The sequence below is a fragment of the Coregonus clupeaformis genome, chromosome 34 (genome assembly GCF_020615455.1).
Source record: "Coregonus clupeaformis isolate EN_2021a chromosome 34, ASM2061545v1, whole genome shotgun sequence".
NCBI lineage: Eukaryota > Metazoa > Chordata > Actinopteri > Salmoniformes > Salmonidae > Coregonus > Coregonus clupeaformis.
In genome coordinates, this window is record NC_059225.1 from 8,528,478 (window position 1) to 8,544,252 (window position 15,775).

Below are 15,775 nucleotides of genomic sequence, written 5' to 3' on the forward strand. Positions count from 1 at the left end.
CCTGTTGGGGGAGGACGCAGAGAGCTGTGGGTTGGCAGGATAGGCTACCCGTCCTGTTGGGGGAGGACGCAGAGAGCTGTGGGTTGGCAGGATAGGCTACCCGTCCTGTTGGGGGAGGGACGAGAGAGCTGTGGGTTGGCAGGATAGGCTACCCGTCCTGTTGGGGGAGGACGCAGAGAGCTGTGGGTTGGCAGGATAGGCTACCCGTCCTGTTGGGGGGAGGACGCAGAGAGCTGTGGGTTGGCAGGATAGGCTACCCGTCCTGTTGGGGGAGGACGCAGAGAGCTGTGGGTTGGCAGGATAGGCTACCCGTCCTGTTGGGGGAGGACGCAGAGAGCTGTGGGTTGGCAGGATAGGCTACCCGTCCCTGTTGGGGGAGGACGCAGAGAGCTGTAGGTTGGCAGGATAGGCTACCCGTCCTGTTGGGGGGAGGACGCAGAGAGCTGTGGGTTGGCAGGATAGGCTACCCGTCCTGTTGGGGGAGGACGAGAGAGCTGTGGGTTGGCAGGATAGGCTACCCGTCCTGTTGGGGGAGGACGCAGAGAGCTGTGGGTTGGCAGGATAGGCTACCCGTCCTGTTGGGGGAGGACGCAGAGAGCTGTGGGTTGGCAGGATAGGCTACCCGTCCTGTTGGGGGAGGACGCAGAGAGCTGTGGGTTGGCAGGATAGGCTACCCGTCCTGTTGGGGGAGGACGCAGAGAGCTGTGGGTTGGCAGGATAGGCTACCCGTCCTGTTGGGGGGAGGGACGCAGAGAGCTGTGGGTTGGCAGGATAGGCTACCCGTCCTGTTTGGGGAGGACGCAGAGAGCTGTGGGTTGGCAGGATAGGCTACCCGTCCTGTTGGGGGAGGACGCAGAGAGCTGTGGGTTGGCAGGATAGGCTACCCGTCCTGTTGGGGGAGGACGAGAGAGCTGTGGGTTGGCAGGATAGGCTACCCGTCCTGTTGGGGGAGGACGCAGAGAGCTGTGGGTTGGCAGGATAGGCTACCCGTCCTGTTGGGGGAGGGACGCAGAGAGCTGTGGGTTGGCAGGATAGGCTACCCGTCCTGTTGGGGGAGGACGCAGAGAGCTGTGGGTTGGCAGGATAGGCTACCCGTCCTGTTGGGGGAGGACGCAGAGAGCTGTGGGTTGGCAGGATAGGCTACCCGTCCTGTTGGGGGAGGACGCAGAGAGCTGTGGGTTGGCAGGATAGGCTACCCGTCCTGTTGGGGGAGGACGCAGAGAGCTGTGGGTTGGCAGGATAGGCTACCCGTCCTGTTGGGGGAGGACGCAGAGAGCTGTGGGTTGGCAGGATAGGCTACCCGTCCTGTTGGGGGAGGACGCAGAGAGCTGTGGGTTGGCAGGATAGGCTACCCGTCCTGTTGGGGGAGGACGAGAGAGCTGTGGGTTGGCAGGATAGGCTACCCGTCCTGTTGGGGGAGGACGCAGAGAGCTGTGGGTTGGCAGGATAGGCTACCCGTCCTGTTGGGGGAGGACGCAGAGAGCTGTGGGTTGGCAGGATAGGCTACCCGTCCTGTTGGGGGAGGACGCAGAGAGCTGTGGGTTGGCAGGGATAGGCTACCCGTCCTGTTGGGGGAGGACGCAGAGAGCTGTGGGTTGGCAGGATAGGCTACCCGTCCTGTTGGGGGAGGACGAGAGAGCTGTGGGTTGGCAGGATAGGCTACCCGTCCTGTTGGGGGAGGACGCAGAGAGCTGTGGGTTGGCTGGATAGGCTGCCTGTCCTGTTGGGGGAGGACGCAGAGAGCTGTGGGTTGGCAGGATAGGCTACCCGTCCTGTTGGGGGAGGACGCGAGAGCTGTGGGTTGACAGGATAGGCTACCCGTCCTGTTGGGGGAGGACGCAGAGAGAGCTGTGGGTTGGCAGGATAGGCTACCCGTCCTGTTGGGGGAGGACGCAGAGAGCTGTGGGTTGGCAGGATAGGCTACCCGTCCTGTTGGGGGAGGACGAGAGAGCTGTGGGTTGGCAGGATAGGCTACCCGTCCTGTTGGGGGAGGACGCAGAGAGCTGTGGGTTGGCAGGATAGGCTACCCGTCCTGTTGGGGGAGGGACGCAGAGAGCTGTGGGTTGGCAGGATAGGCTACCCGTCCTGTTGGGGGGAGGACGCAGAGAGGTGTGGGTTGGCAGGATAGGCTACCCGTCCTGTTGGGGGAGGACGCAGAGAGCTGTGGGTTGGCAGGATAGGCTACCCGTTCTGTTGGGGGAGGACGCAGAGAGCTGTGGGTTGGCAGGATAGGCTACCCGTCCTGTTGGGGGAGGACGAGAGAGCTGTTGGTTGGCAGGATAGGCTACCCGTCCTGTTGGGGGAGGACGCAGAGAGCTGTGGGTTGGCAGGATAGGCTACCCGTCCTGTTGGGGGAGGACGCAGAGAGCTGTGGGTTGGCAGGATAGGCTACCCGTCCTGTTGGGGGAGGACGCAGAGAGCTGTGGGTTGGCAGGATAGGCTACCCGTCCTGTTGGGGGAGGACGCAGAGAGCTGTGGGTTGGCAACGCACTACATTGCTGCCTGCCATAAGATGAGGGACAGTGTCTGACAGACCAACCAACCTGCACATGTCCACTACATTGTTATTGTTCAATGGTTATTTTGACCCTTGGTTATTGTTGTTACTGTTGTCCCGTTGACAATATTGATTATTATTATTTTAATGATGTTAATATTGTAAATATCTAAGGTAAGCTTTGGCAATAAGTACATCGTTACGTCATGCCAATAAAGCAAATTGAATTTAAATGAATTGAATTGAGAGAGAGAGGGGTAGAGAGAGAGAGGGGTAGAGAGAGAGAGCGGTAGCGAGAAAGAGCGAGCGAGAGGAAGAGAGAGAGGTAGCGAGAGAGAGAGAAAGAGAGAAATAGAGAGAGATAGAGAGAGGAGAGAGAGAAAGAGAGAAAGAGAGAGAGAGAGAGAGCACGAGAGAGCGGTAGAGAGTGGTAGAGAGAGGTAGAGAGAGAGTAGTATGGGTGAACAAACCCTTACTGTCTAATTTCCTTCCTCATCAGTCCATCATCTCCTGTCAATCACAAGTTCGGCTGTCTTTCACAAATAAAAGTCTTCAAGTCAGCTTCTTCTTCCCTTTGTCGGTATTGAAACACCAAGCACAATGCTATGAGGGAAATGGCTGTGGAATAGAATGAGTCTATAAATAGCCAGAAGTATAGAAAAGATAAATAGTCCATTGGTAGGTTATTATGAGATCAGCTTTTTCTATATAGATAGTATGTGATGCAAGATAGGCTACCTCTGTGTGCTGATAATGCTTCCATAGAAGTCCTTGCAGTACAGTAAGGCCATTATATTACATTGTATTCTTCCGATGACATTGCTGGAATCCCCCACTGTTCTGGTCAGACCCTGCCTGCCTGCCTGCCTACCTGCCTGCCGGCCTGCCTGGTGTCAGTGTAAATTGCTTCTCTCTGCAGTTTTCCTCCACTGTGGCAAAGAATGCCTGCCACACATGCTGTATATGCGCACACACACAACAACAAGTTTGAGCCTCCAAAGATATCCCCTGTGGAAACAAGTTACGAGAGATAGGAAACAAGTTACGAGAGATAGGAAACAAGTTACGAGAGATAGGAAACAAGTTACGAGAGATAGGAAACAAGTTACGAGAGATAGGAAAGAAGTTACGAGAGATAGGAAAGAAGTTACGAGAGATAGGAAAGAAGTTACGAGAGATAGGAAACAAGTTACGAGAGATAGGAAACAAGTTACGAGCATGTGTGCCTTAGCATCTGTGTCTCTTTTGATGTGTGTGTGTGTGTGTGTGTGTGTGTGTGTGTGTGTGCGAATGTGTCCATGTTTGTGTATCTATCCAAAGTATGTGGTGTCAGAAGCAGCGATGTCACTGGACAAGCTCAGGCTGACGCTGTGCAGAGGTCTGTCTGGCTCTGTGTTAACTGTAGGGTGGGAACTCCCTCTGTCATCCTCACACACACACACGCACACACACACACACACACACACTCATACACACACACACACACACACACACACACACACACAGAGAGAGAGATTAAGCATTAGGCAGGGATAAAGAGGGTGAGGGAGGGAAATATGGAGTGATGGAGGAGACAGAAATGGGGAAAGAGTAAGATAATTAGGGAGAGGGAGGGAAAGGGAGGGAAAGGGAAAGATCAGGGAAGTGGAGAGACTGAGGGAGGAAATTAGAGGGGTACAGCCAGACAGAATGTGTGTGTGTGTGTGTGTCTGTGTGTGTGTGTGTGTGTGTGTGTGTGTGTGTGTGTGTGTGTGTGTGTGTGTGTGTGTGTGTGTGTGTGTGTGTGTGTCTGTGTGTGTGTGTGTGTGTGTGTGTGTCTGTGTGTGTGTGTGTGTGTGTCTGTGTCTGTGTGTGTGTGTGTGTGTGTGTGTGTCTGTGTGTGTGTTTATGCATGCTTATGTGTGTACAGTAAGATGTCCCGAGGAGCCGTCTCCTTGGCAACAACAAGTTGTCCTCTTGATGTTTTCCTCTGTAATTCCTTCTCTCTGAAGTCTCCATGAATGCAGATGGAGCCCCGGGCCAGGCGGACCTATTTACTGCCATATTAGTTTCATCCTCATAATTACCATGATCCCCAGCGGCCGAGGAAATGGTGCATTAGTGCAAGGGTGTGCTTTGGTGGGGGGCGCGGGGGGCTGTCAGTTGGACATGCTTTATTTGGTCTTGATGAGGGTTGCGCCTTTTTAGCCTGCCTCCTTCCCTCCCTCCATCACTCTCTCCCTCCCTCCATGTGGCATGTCACGATTATCTGGAGATCAGTGAAACGGAGGCTTTGGCTTCCTTTATTGATCCAGCCTCCCTGTGAGCTGCCTCTGGAGTACAGGCCTGAGTCTCTCTCTCTCTCTCTCTCTCTCTCTCTCTCCCTGACTGAGACACAGTAGTCACATTCACAAAGCCCTTAGAAATCAGTGCCGATGGAGTCTGAAACCTTAGACTGATGGTACAGTAATAGCTGCTCTGCCAAGTGCCTAAGTGATTCTTCTAGGCCCTGGTTTGAAATGCATCCCTTCCTTGAGGAACCCAATTCATCCCTTTCCTGGGCATCCCAAGCTCAGTGATGACTTCAAGGAAGGAAGGAAGGAAGGAAGGACGGAAGGAAGGAAGGAAATAATAATAATAAGTAAAAATAATATGCCATTTAGCAGACGCTTTTATCCAAAGCGACTTAGAGTCATGTGTGCATACATTTTTACGTATGGGTGGTCCCGGGGATCGAACCCATTACCCTGGCGTTACAAGCGCCATGCTCTACCAATTGAGCTACAGAGGACCAGGAAGGAAGGAAGGAAGGAAGGAAGGAAGGAAGGAAGGAAGGAAGGAAGGAAGGAAGGAAGGAAGGAAGGAAGGAAGGAAGGAAGGAAGGAAGGAAGGAAGGAAGGAAGGAAGGAAGGAAGGAAGGAAGGAAGGAAGGAAGGAAGGAAGGAAGGAAGGAAGGAAGGAAGGAAGAACGGATGGACGGAAGGAAGGACGGACGGAAGGAACGAAGGGAGGAAGGAAGGAAAGAAGGAAGGAAGGAAGGAAGGAAGGAAAGAAAGAAAGAAAGAAAGAAAGAAAGAAAGAAAGAAAGAAAGAAAGAAAGAAAGAAAGAAAGAAAGAAAGAAAGAAAGAAAGAAAGAAAGAAAGGAAGGAAGGAAGGAAGGACACATTATTCAAGTTTCGGAACAGGGCTCCTGTATCTACAGCAGTGGTCACCAAACCTTTCTGAGTCAAAATCACCTTCAGAGTCAAAATGCAAGCCGAGCTCTACCGCTCAGATTATTTTATATTTTTACATAACTTAACAAATGTAACATTAACCTAATAAAACAGTTCTGTAGGAATTAGGTTTGTGCAGTAGGCTATGCTTGGCCTGCCAATATTTGTTATTCTCAGACCATATGTGACCGACCGGCTCGATTAGGTCTTACGTAGCAAAATTTGAAATAGTGTTTTTTACATTGGATAAAAGTAGAGACCCAGAGTTAGAAAATTGTATAGCATACACTACAGTTGAGGAACAATGGGAAAGTAATTCTGCTTTGAAAGTTGATAAACTTGTAACCTCACTTTTGAGAAAATGGACCTTGACTGTTTTGGTCGACCTACTGGAGAGCTCTCCTTTGTCTACACCCATTCAGCATCGTTCACACCCTCTTAAGCCTTAGCCCCACCCACCTAGTTTCCTGAAAAGAGTCACATATTATATTTCAAATCAAATCAAATCAAATTTTATTTGTCACATACACGTGTTTAGCAGATGTTATTGCGGGTGTAGCGAAATGCTTGTGCTTCTAGCTCCGACAGTGCAGTAATATCTAACAAGTAATATCTAACAATTTCACAACATATACCCAATACACACAAATCTAGTAAGGAATGGAATGTAAGAATATATACATATACGGACAAGCAATGACAGAGCGGCATGGACTGATACAGTAGAATATTATAGAATATAATACAGTATATACATATGAGATGAGTAGTGCAAGATATGTAAACATTATTAAAGTGACTAGTGTTCCATTTCTTAAAGTGGCCACTGATTTCAATAGGCAGCAGCAGCCTCTAATGTGCTAGTGATGGCTATTTAACAGTCTGATGGCCTTGAGATAGAAGCTGTTTTTCATTCTCTCGGTGCGAGCTATGATAAGAAAATAAATTATTTGTTGTATTACTTGAAAGGCACAGCTGAGCATAAATTGAAATAATGTGCTTGTTTATTTGACTGGATCGGAGAGTCAGTCCCAGCGAACGGAGGGAGACAGCAGAGGCTGCAGTGCTGGCGGTAGTGTGAGTAGAAGCAGTGGTGGAAAAAGTACTCAATTGTCATACTTGAGTAAAAGTAAAGATACCTTAATAGAAAATGACTCAAGTAAAAGTGAAAGTCACCCAGTAAAATACTACTTGAGTAAAAGTCTAAAAGTATTTGGTTTTAAATATACTTAAGTATCAAAAGTAAATGGAATTACTAAAATGTACTTAAGCATCAAAAGTAAAAGTAAAAGTATAAACCATTTCAAATTCCTTATATTACAGTTTTTTTGATTGCTTAAACACGATTTTCAAAACAGGGCCCGTGTTTTCAAAACACTACACACAATTAGCACAACCACACACCCAATTAGCAAAACACTACAGATCCTTTGCAAAATTAAACACTCTTGTAAAAACTATACACTTCTTTTTAAAAACCACACTTTGTTACCATATGAAACACACACGTTTCACATTACTATACTCTGTTTGCACGGAGTTACACTCTGCTGTGATAAACCTAAAACACTTTTAGCACTTCTACTTCCCTATGATTGAGAGTAGGCTACTCTCAACAAAGTACAAATATAATGTAAATTCACCAAACACTACACAAGACCAATGTTGCAGACTGAAGAAACTCATTTATTTCTCAACACGCCCAAAATGTTGACATGGAGATTCATAATACTGTAACCAAACGTCACTTTACGTATTGTAAGTTTAAAATTTTTTAAAAAAAATAACTAGACATTGTCTCTTCGCCTAGCTGGATCTGGCCAGAGAATTTCATCAACATCGCAGGCAATGTTGTCATTAGCAAGACACCTTGGAAAGAAACGTCTTGAATGACGAATCCATCCTTGCATTGCTGCTACCTCCATCTGGTCACAGGCCTCCTCCATGGCTTGGATGAGGGGTACCTCAGCCTGGAGACGGAGATCATATACCTTCCACCGCCATGCCGAGAAAAACTCTTCTATAGGGTTGAGGAATGGAGAGTATGGTGGAAGATATAGGACGGTGAAATGTGGATGTTGCTGAAACCAGTTCTGAACCAGAGCAGAGCGGTGGGAAAGACACATTGTCCCAGACAACAATGTATTGCATATGATCGATTTGATTTGCTGCTGTTATGTTGTGCAATTGGTCCAAGAATGTAAGTATGAGTGCTGTGTTGTAAGGGCCCATATGGGCATGGCGGTGGAGGACCCCATTCTGTGTAATGGCTGCACAGAGTGTTATATTACCCCCACGTTGCCCTGGGACATTGACTATAGCCCTGTGGCCAATGATGTTTCTTCCCCTCCTTCGTGTTCTCGTCAGGTTGAACCCAGCCTCATCTACGTAAATGAACTCATGCTGGATCTCCTCTCCATCCATTCGTAAAACTCTCTGAAAAACAGTGTCAGGCAAAATTGTGTAGTTCAGTGTAGATCTAGTATACATATTACAGTACAGTAAAATATTATGAGACAGTATGCAAGATCACACTGCTAAAGTGAATACATACCTCTGCATAATCATGCCGCAGTCGTTTCACCCTTTCGGAATTGCGCTCGAAAGGCACTCGATAAAATTGCTTCATTTGAATATGTTTTTTTTAGGATGCGTGCCAGTGTTGATGTTGAGACCTGATGGATATCGTTGAAAATGGCGTGGTTATTGACAATGTTAGCTTGGAGCTGCTTGAGTGTTATAGCATTGTTGGCCAAAACCATGTTTACTATCTCCCTCTCTTGCTGTTCTGTGAACATAGGAGGCCTTCCCCCTTGTCGTCCCTGACCCTCAATCCTATGTAGAAAAAAAAACAGTATACAATAGTACAGTAATTTCACAGGAAAAGGTAACAGAAGTGCTGATAGTGCATAGAATATAGTACTGTAAGCAGTTACTGAAACCGTGCAGATGTTTTTGATATGATGATATTTTTACAATACCTATTTTCCAGTCGAAATGTTCTCATCACACTTGCCACTGTATATCGGCTTAGATTTGGCTGTACTCGCAGTCCAGCCTCCCTCAGCGTCAGGCCGTGGTTGACAATGTGGTCAACCAGTGTTGCGCGTATCTCATTTGTCAGATTCCGTCCTCTTTGAGCACCTTCTTGTCTTCCTCTTCCTCTTCCTCTTCCTCCCCTTCCTCCTCCTCCTCCTCCTCCTCGTTCTCCTCCTCGTCCTCCTCGTTCTCCTCGTCCTCCTCGTCCTCCTCGTTCTCCTCGTCCTCCTCGTCCTCCTCGTCCTCCTCGTTCTCCTCGTTCTCTCGTCCTCCTCCTCGTTCTCCTCGTCGTCCCTCCTCCTCCTCCTCCTCCTCCTCGTCTTACTCTTTCTCTGACTCTTTCCATTGTGCTTGAAGACCGATGAACTCACCTGCTGCTTTTTATAGTGCTTATACACCTGATTGGTGTGTCTACAATTAAGCAAACGAGTGTTTGCACACCTGATGACTGTGTTGAACCAATTGGTTGGACGTGTGTGGTAATTTGACAGTCAGTGCTTTGGTATTGCAAGGACGTGACTTCATGATAGATTTTTGTGTGTAATGTATGTTAAGTGTGTTTAGTGTTTTGCAAATCACTGTGTGTAGAGTTTTGCAACAAGTGTAAGGTTGACAATGTGCTTATAGTTGTGCAAATATGGGCTGATGTTTTGCTTCTTGAGTGTAAGGTTTTGCTAATAGTGTACTACTTTTAATTTTAGTGTGAGAATCCAATAAAACTGTAAGCAAACCAGATGACACAATTTTTATTTTATTTTTATTGACAGATAGCCAGGGGCACACTCCAACACTCAGACATAATTTACAAATGAAGCATTTGTGTTTAGTGAGTCTGCCAGGTCAGAGGCAGTAGGGATGACCAGGGATGTTCTCTTGATAAGTGCGTGAATTGGACCATTTTCCTGTCAAAATGTAACGAGTACTTTTGGGTGTCAGGGAAAATGTATGGAGTGAAAAGTATATAATTTTCTTTAGGAATGTAGTGAAGTAAAAGTAAAAGTTGTCAGAAATTTTAATAGGAAAGTAAAGTACAGATACCCCCAAAAACTATTTAAGTAGTACTTTAAAGTATTTTTACTTAAGTACTTTACACCACTGAGTAGAAGTAAGGAGAAGCGTGTTTTATGGAGGAGGTAACATCAGAGAACAGGGGCCCACCTGGGGTGCATCTCAAGCCTAAAGGGGTTTAATCTCCTTGTCTCATTTACTAAAGGGGTTTAATCTCCTTGTCTCATTTCCTAAAGGGGTTTCATCTCCTTGTCTCATTTCCTAAAGGGGTTTCATCTCTTTGTCTCATTTCCTAAAGGGGTTTCATCTCCTTGTCTCATTTCCTAAAGGGGTTTCATCTCCTTGTCTCATTTACTAAAGGGGTCTTTAAAATGACATCTCCTTGTCTCATTTACTCTCTTTTGTCTTTACTGATCTAAAAAGACAGTGCTATATATAATAATGTGGATAATGGATACGGGGAATGTGCCTTCACCTGTCCAGTGTAGATGGAGAAGAAGAACAGATGGAGACTTGTCTAAGCCCAAACAGCCCGCTCTCATCAATGTGTAGGCTATATCGACCCAACTAGAACCGTCACTATAAAACAGTCTCTGGGCTGCTTGAAGCAGGATAGCCATGATCCTGGAAGAAATGTCCACCAGGCCTTGCCCACCCTCGTGCAGTGGCAGGTACAGGGCTGCAGCTTTAATCCAATGTTGTCCAGACCAGAATAAATTGACAAGGGTCCTCTGAAGCTCTTGTATCAGACCCCCCGGTGGCTGTAAAATCATTAGTCTGTGCCACAGGGTAGAGGCGGCTAGGTTATTGGCTACCAGCACCCTTCCCCTATAAGACAGCTGGGGTAGCACCCATTTCCATCTTGACAATCTGGCACACACCTTCTCCACTACACCCTCCCAGTTCTTTTTTTGAAAGACATCGGAGCCTAGAAAACCCCCCAAAGTCTTCATCCCATCTCTGCCCCACTGAATCCCCCCTGGTAACCGTGGAGCGGACCCCGTCTGAAGCTGACCTGCCCACAGCGATTCACTCTTTTCCCAATTGACTCTAGCTGAGGAGGCCCCCTCATACACCTTTAAAGCGTCTGAGAGAACCTTAACATCCTCACCCCCTGTAATATAAACTGTCACGTCATCTGCATACGCAGACAGTGCTATCGTGGGACCCTTCATAACCCCTGGCACAGAGAAACCAGTAAGCCTCGCTCTTAAAAAAACAAAGCATTGGTTCAATTGCCAGACAATATAACTGTCCTGAAATTGGGCATCCCTGCCTAATATCCCTATGGACGGGGATGGGGCAGCTCAAACCACCCCCCACCTTCACCATACATGAGGCCCCAGCTTACAGTAAACTCATCCAAGACAAAATAACTTCCCCAAACCAAAAGGCTTTCATTGTTTTGAACAAGTACTGGTGGTCCACACGGTCAAAAGCCTTCTCCTGATCCAAAGAAAGCAAACCCCCATTCACATCAGACAGTTTACAAATATCTAAAACATCTCTTATTAGAAACAAGTTATCAACAATAGAGCGGTCAGGTACACAATAAGACTGGTCCTTGTGGACCAACAGCTCCAGATATTCTTTCAACCTGTTTGAGAGACATTTAGATATACTTTTATATATTCTGCACACAGCAATGCAACTGGTCGGCAGTTTTTAAAAAGAGCCAAATCGCCCCTTTTTTTGGGCAACAACAAAAGCACAGCACGTTGACAGGATACAGGAAGAGAACCCTCATGAAAAGATTAACACTCCCCCCCCCCCCCCAATAGACCCCCAAAAGTGATTATAGAAATCAGATGGTAAACCATCGATGCCAGGGGCTCGGCCTGATGAGAGCTGCATAACTGCAGTGGACAGCTCCTGCAGAGTAATGTCAGAGTCCAAAGCGGCTCTCTGCTCAGGGCCAAATTGATGAAGTCCATGTAACAACTGTTGAACACACAGAGAGTCACAATCCTCCGCCTTGTAGAGGGCAGAGTAGAAATCCACGGCACGTTGGCTCATCTCACCGTCATCCGCGGTCACCTTCCCATCAGGGAGACGAAGGCAGACCATCTGTTTGCGTTGCCATGTCGACTGCCCTAGGTAAAAAAATGAAGCGCTAGGAGGATCCATATCCTTGAAGGTAGCAAAGCGAGACCTAATCAAGGCACCGTTCACTCTTTCATGTAAAAACGACCTCAGTTCATGTCTCTTGTCCTGTAAGTTCATTTACATTTTAATCATTTAGCAGACGCTCTTATCCAGAGCATACATAATTTTTTAGTTTTTAATTTTTTTCATACTGGCCCCCCATGGGAATCGATCCCACAACCCTGGCGTTGCAAACGCCATGCTCTACCAACTGAGCTACATCCCTGCCGGCCATTCCCTCCCCTACCCTGGACGACGCTGGGCCAATTGTGCGCCGCCCCATGGGTCTCCCGGTCGCGGCCGGCTACGACAGAGCCTGGACAGAGCCTTCATGACTAGTCTGGGGTCATTCTGAGTGAACAACTTCAATTCAATAGATTTGATGTCCTGTTCAAGGGCGCTGATAGTCTCTTTAACTTCAATACTAGACAGAGCAGTATGCTGTTGACTAACACGTGTATTCGGGCCTTTCCAACCTCCCACCATTGTCTCAAAGACTCAAAATTCCATTTAATAGCCCTCCATTTTTCCCAAAACAACAAAAACATTTTTCAAAACATTGCATCATGTAATAACTTAACATTCAAATACCAATAAGGTGATGACCTTCGTGGACAGGACAAGTGAATATCAACAGTATTAATATGGGGATCAGAAAAACCCACCGGAGTAATGTCACACCTTCCAACCCTACCACAGTAGTGCTCAGATACATCCAACCTGAAAGAAAGAAAGAAAGAAAGAAAGAAAGAAAGAAAGAAAGAAAGAAAGAAAGAAAGAAAGAAAGAAAGAAAGAAAGAAAGAAAGAAAGAAAGAAAGAAAGAAAGAAAGAAAGAAAGAAAGAAAGAAAGAAATAGTGAGAGAGAGAGAGAGAGAGAGAGAGAGAGAGAGAGAGAGAGAAAGAGATAGTGAGAGAGAGAGAGAGAGAGAGAGAGAGAGAGAGAGAGAGAGAGAGAGAAAGAGATAGTGAGAGAGAGAGAGAGAGAGAGAGAGAGAGAGAGAGAGAGAGAGAGAGAGAGAGAGAGAGAGAGAAAGAGATAGTGAGAGAGAGAGAGAGAGAGAGAGAGAGAGAGAGAGAGATATGAATGGAGCTGGAGGGATAAAAAGCAGAACAGTTGGTGTGTCAGAGAAAAAAGGGATCTTTCATCTCTTCAACAGCTAGAGCAGTGGTAGACGGTGGTCTCTCTGACTTACACACAGCTTAGAGAGCACACACCTAACGGACGTCTCCATGGACCAACAGGGGTGTGCTGTACCCAGATAGCTAAAGAACAAATTCCAAATGTTCCCGAAATGTTGCACATACGTTCTGCTGCTAGATAGAACAACGTTACTATGGCCGAGCTCCCTGCCATCCAGGACATATATATCAGGCGGTGTGGTAGGAAGGCCCGGAAAGACTCCAACCACCCATGCCATAGACTATTCTCTCTGCTTCTGCATGGCAAGCGGTAGTCTGGATCCAACAGGCTCTTGAACAGCTTCTATCCCAAGCAAAACAGACTGATAAATAGCTAACAAAATAGCTACATTGGCTATCTGAGTTAACTTTGTATCTTTATTGCACTTTTTGCACTGTCTCTATTCACACTCACAGGGCCCTACACACTCACACACACTCACGCCATCATCTGATCACTCACACATAACATGCACATACATTTATACTGACTCTACACACACGCACACCCACTCACAAACAAGCTGCTGCTACTCTGTTTATCTTATATCCTGTTGCCTAGTCACCTTACCCCTATACAAATCTACCTCTATCACTCCAGTATCCCTGCACATTGTAAATATGGTATTAGAACTAACCCTGTATATAGTATGGTATTAGAACTAACCCTGTATATAGTATGGTATTAGAACTGACCCTGTATATAGTATGGTATTAGAACTAACCCTGTATATAGTATGGTATTAGAACTAACCCTGTATATAGTATGGTATTATAACTAACCCTGTATATAGTATGGTATTATAACTAACCCTGTATATAGTATGGTATTAGAACTGACCCTGTATATAGTACAGTATTAGAACTAACCCTGTATATAGTATGGTATTAGAACTGACCCTGTATATAGTATGGTATTAGAACTAACCCTGTATATAGTATGGTATTAGAACTGACCCTGTATATAGTATGGTATTAGAACTAACCCTGTATATAGTATGGTATTATAACTAACCCTGTATATAGTATGGTATTAGAACTGACCCTGTATATAGTACGGTATTAGAACTAACCCTGTATATAGTATGGTATTAGAACTGACCCTGTATATAGTACGGTATTAGAACTGACCCTGTATATAGTACGGTATTAGAACTGACCCTGTATATAGTATGGTATTAGAACTAACCCTGTATATAGTATGGTATTGTAATGCGTGTGATAGAAGGAGTCAGGCGCAGGAGAGTAATATGCATCCAAAGAGTTTATTCCGTCGATAAACAGTTGCGCAAGCATGCGACAACAAAACTCAGGCACAGGGGAAAATTCTACCCTGGCAACAACAAGGTAAGGGTAGCTCAACCAAGCTACACACAGCTCACAACAAACAATCACCCACACAGACAAGGAAGCAGAAGGAACACTTATACAGTGACTAATTGGGGATTGGACAAGACAAGTGGAGTGATGATAAATAGATCGGCAGCAGCTAGTAAGCCGGTGACGACGAACGCCGAAACCTGCCCGAACAAGGAGGGGAGGCAGCCTCGGCGGAAGCCGTGACAGTACCTCGGGGACGGCCAGGAGGACGCGAGCAGGGCGAGACCCGGATGGCAACAGTGGAAATCCCATAACATGGAAGAATCGAGGATATCCCTCACCGGGACCCAGCACCGTTCCTCCAGACCGTACCCCTCCCACTCCACGAGGTACTGAAGGCCCCCCACCCGACACCTCGAATCCAGGATGGAACGGACCGAGTACGCCGGGGCCCCCTCGATGTTCAAAGGAGGTGGAGGGACCTCCCGCACCTCAGACTCCTGGAGCGGACCAGCTACCACGGCCTGAGTAGAGACACATGAAACGAGGGGTTAATACGGTAATCAGGACGAAGTAATAACCTATAGGTTGAGGGGCAGATTCCGGGTCGAGAGCCAGACCCGATCCCCCGGTACAAAGACGGGGGCCTCACTGCGGTGCGGTCAGTGTTGGCCTTCTGACGACGCACGACACGTTGGAGGTGAACGTGGGCAGCATCCCACATCTCTTCCGCGCGCCGAAACCGGTCATCCACCGCAGGAGCCTCGGTCTGGCTCTGGTGCCACGGTGCCAGAACCGGTTGGTAACCTAGAACACACTGGAAAGGTGTTAGGTTAGTGGAGGAGTGGCGGAGAGAGTTCTGGGCATATTCTGCCCATGGCAAGAACACCGGCACTCCCCTGGCTGGTCCTGGCAGTAGGACCGCAGGAACCTACCCACGTCCTGATTTACCCGTTCCACCTGCCCATTACTCTCGGGGTGGAACCCAGAGGTCAGGCTGACCGAGACCCCCAGACGTTCCATGAACCCCTTCCAGACCTTGGACGTGAACTGGGGACCTCGGTCAGACACTTTATCCTCTGGTACCCCGTAGTGGTGGAAGACATGAGTAAACAGGGCCTCTGCAGTCTGCAGGGCCGTGGGGAGACCGGGCAGAGGAAGGAGGCGGCAGGACTTGGAGAAGCGGTACACAACGACCAGGATGGTGGTGTTACCTTGGGAGAGGGGAAGATCAGTTAGAAAGTCAATGCTAAGGTGAGACCATGGTCGCTGTGGAACTGGTAACAGTTGTAGCTTACCCGCTGGGAGGTGCCTAGGTGCCTTACTCTGGGCGCACACCGAGCAGGAGGAGACGTACACCCTCACGTCCTTAGCCAAGGTAGGCCACCAGT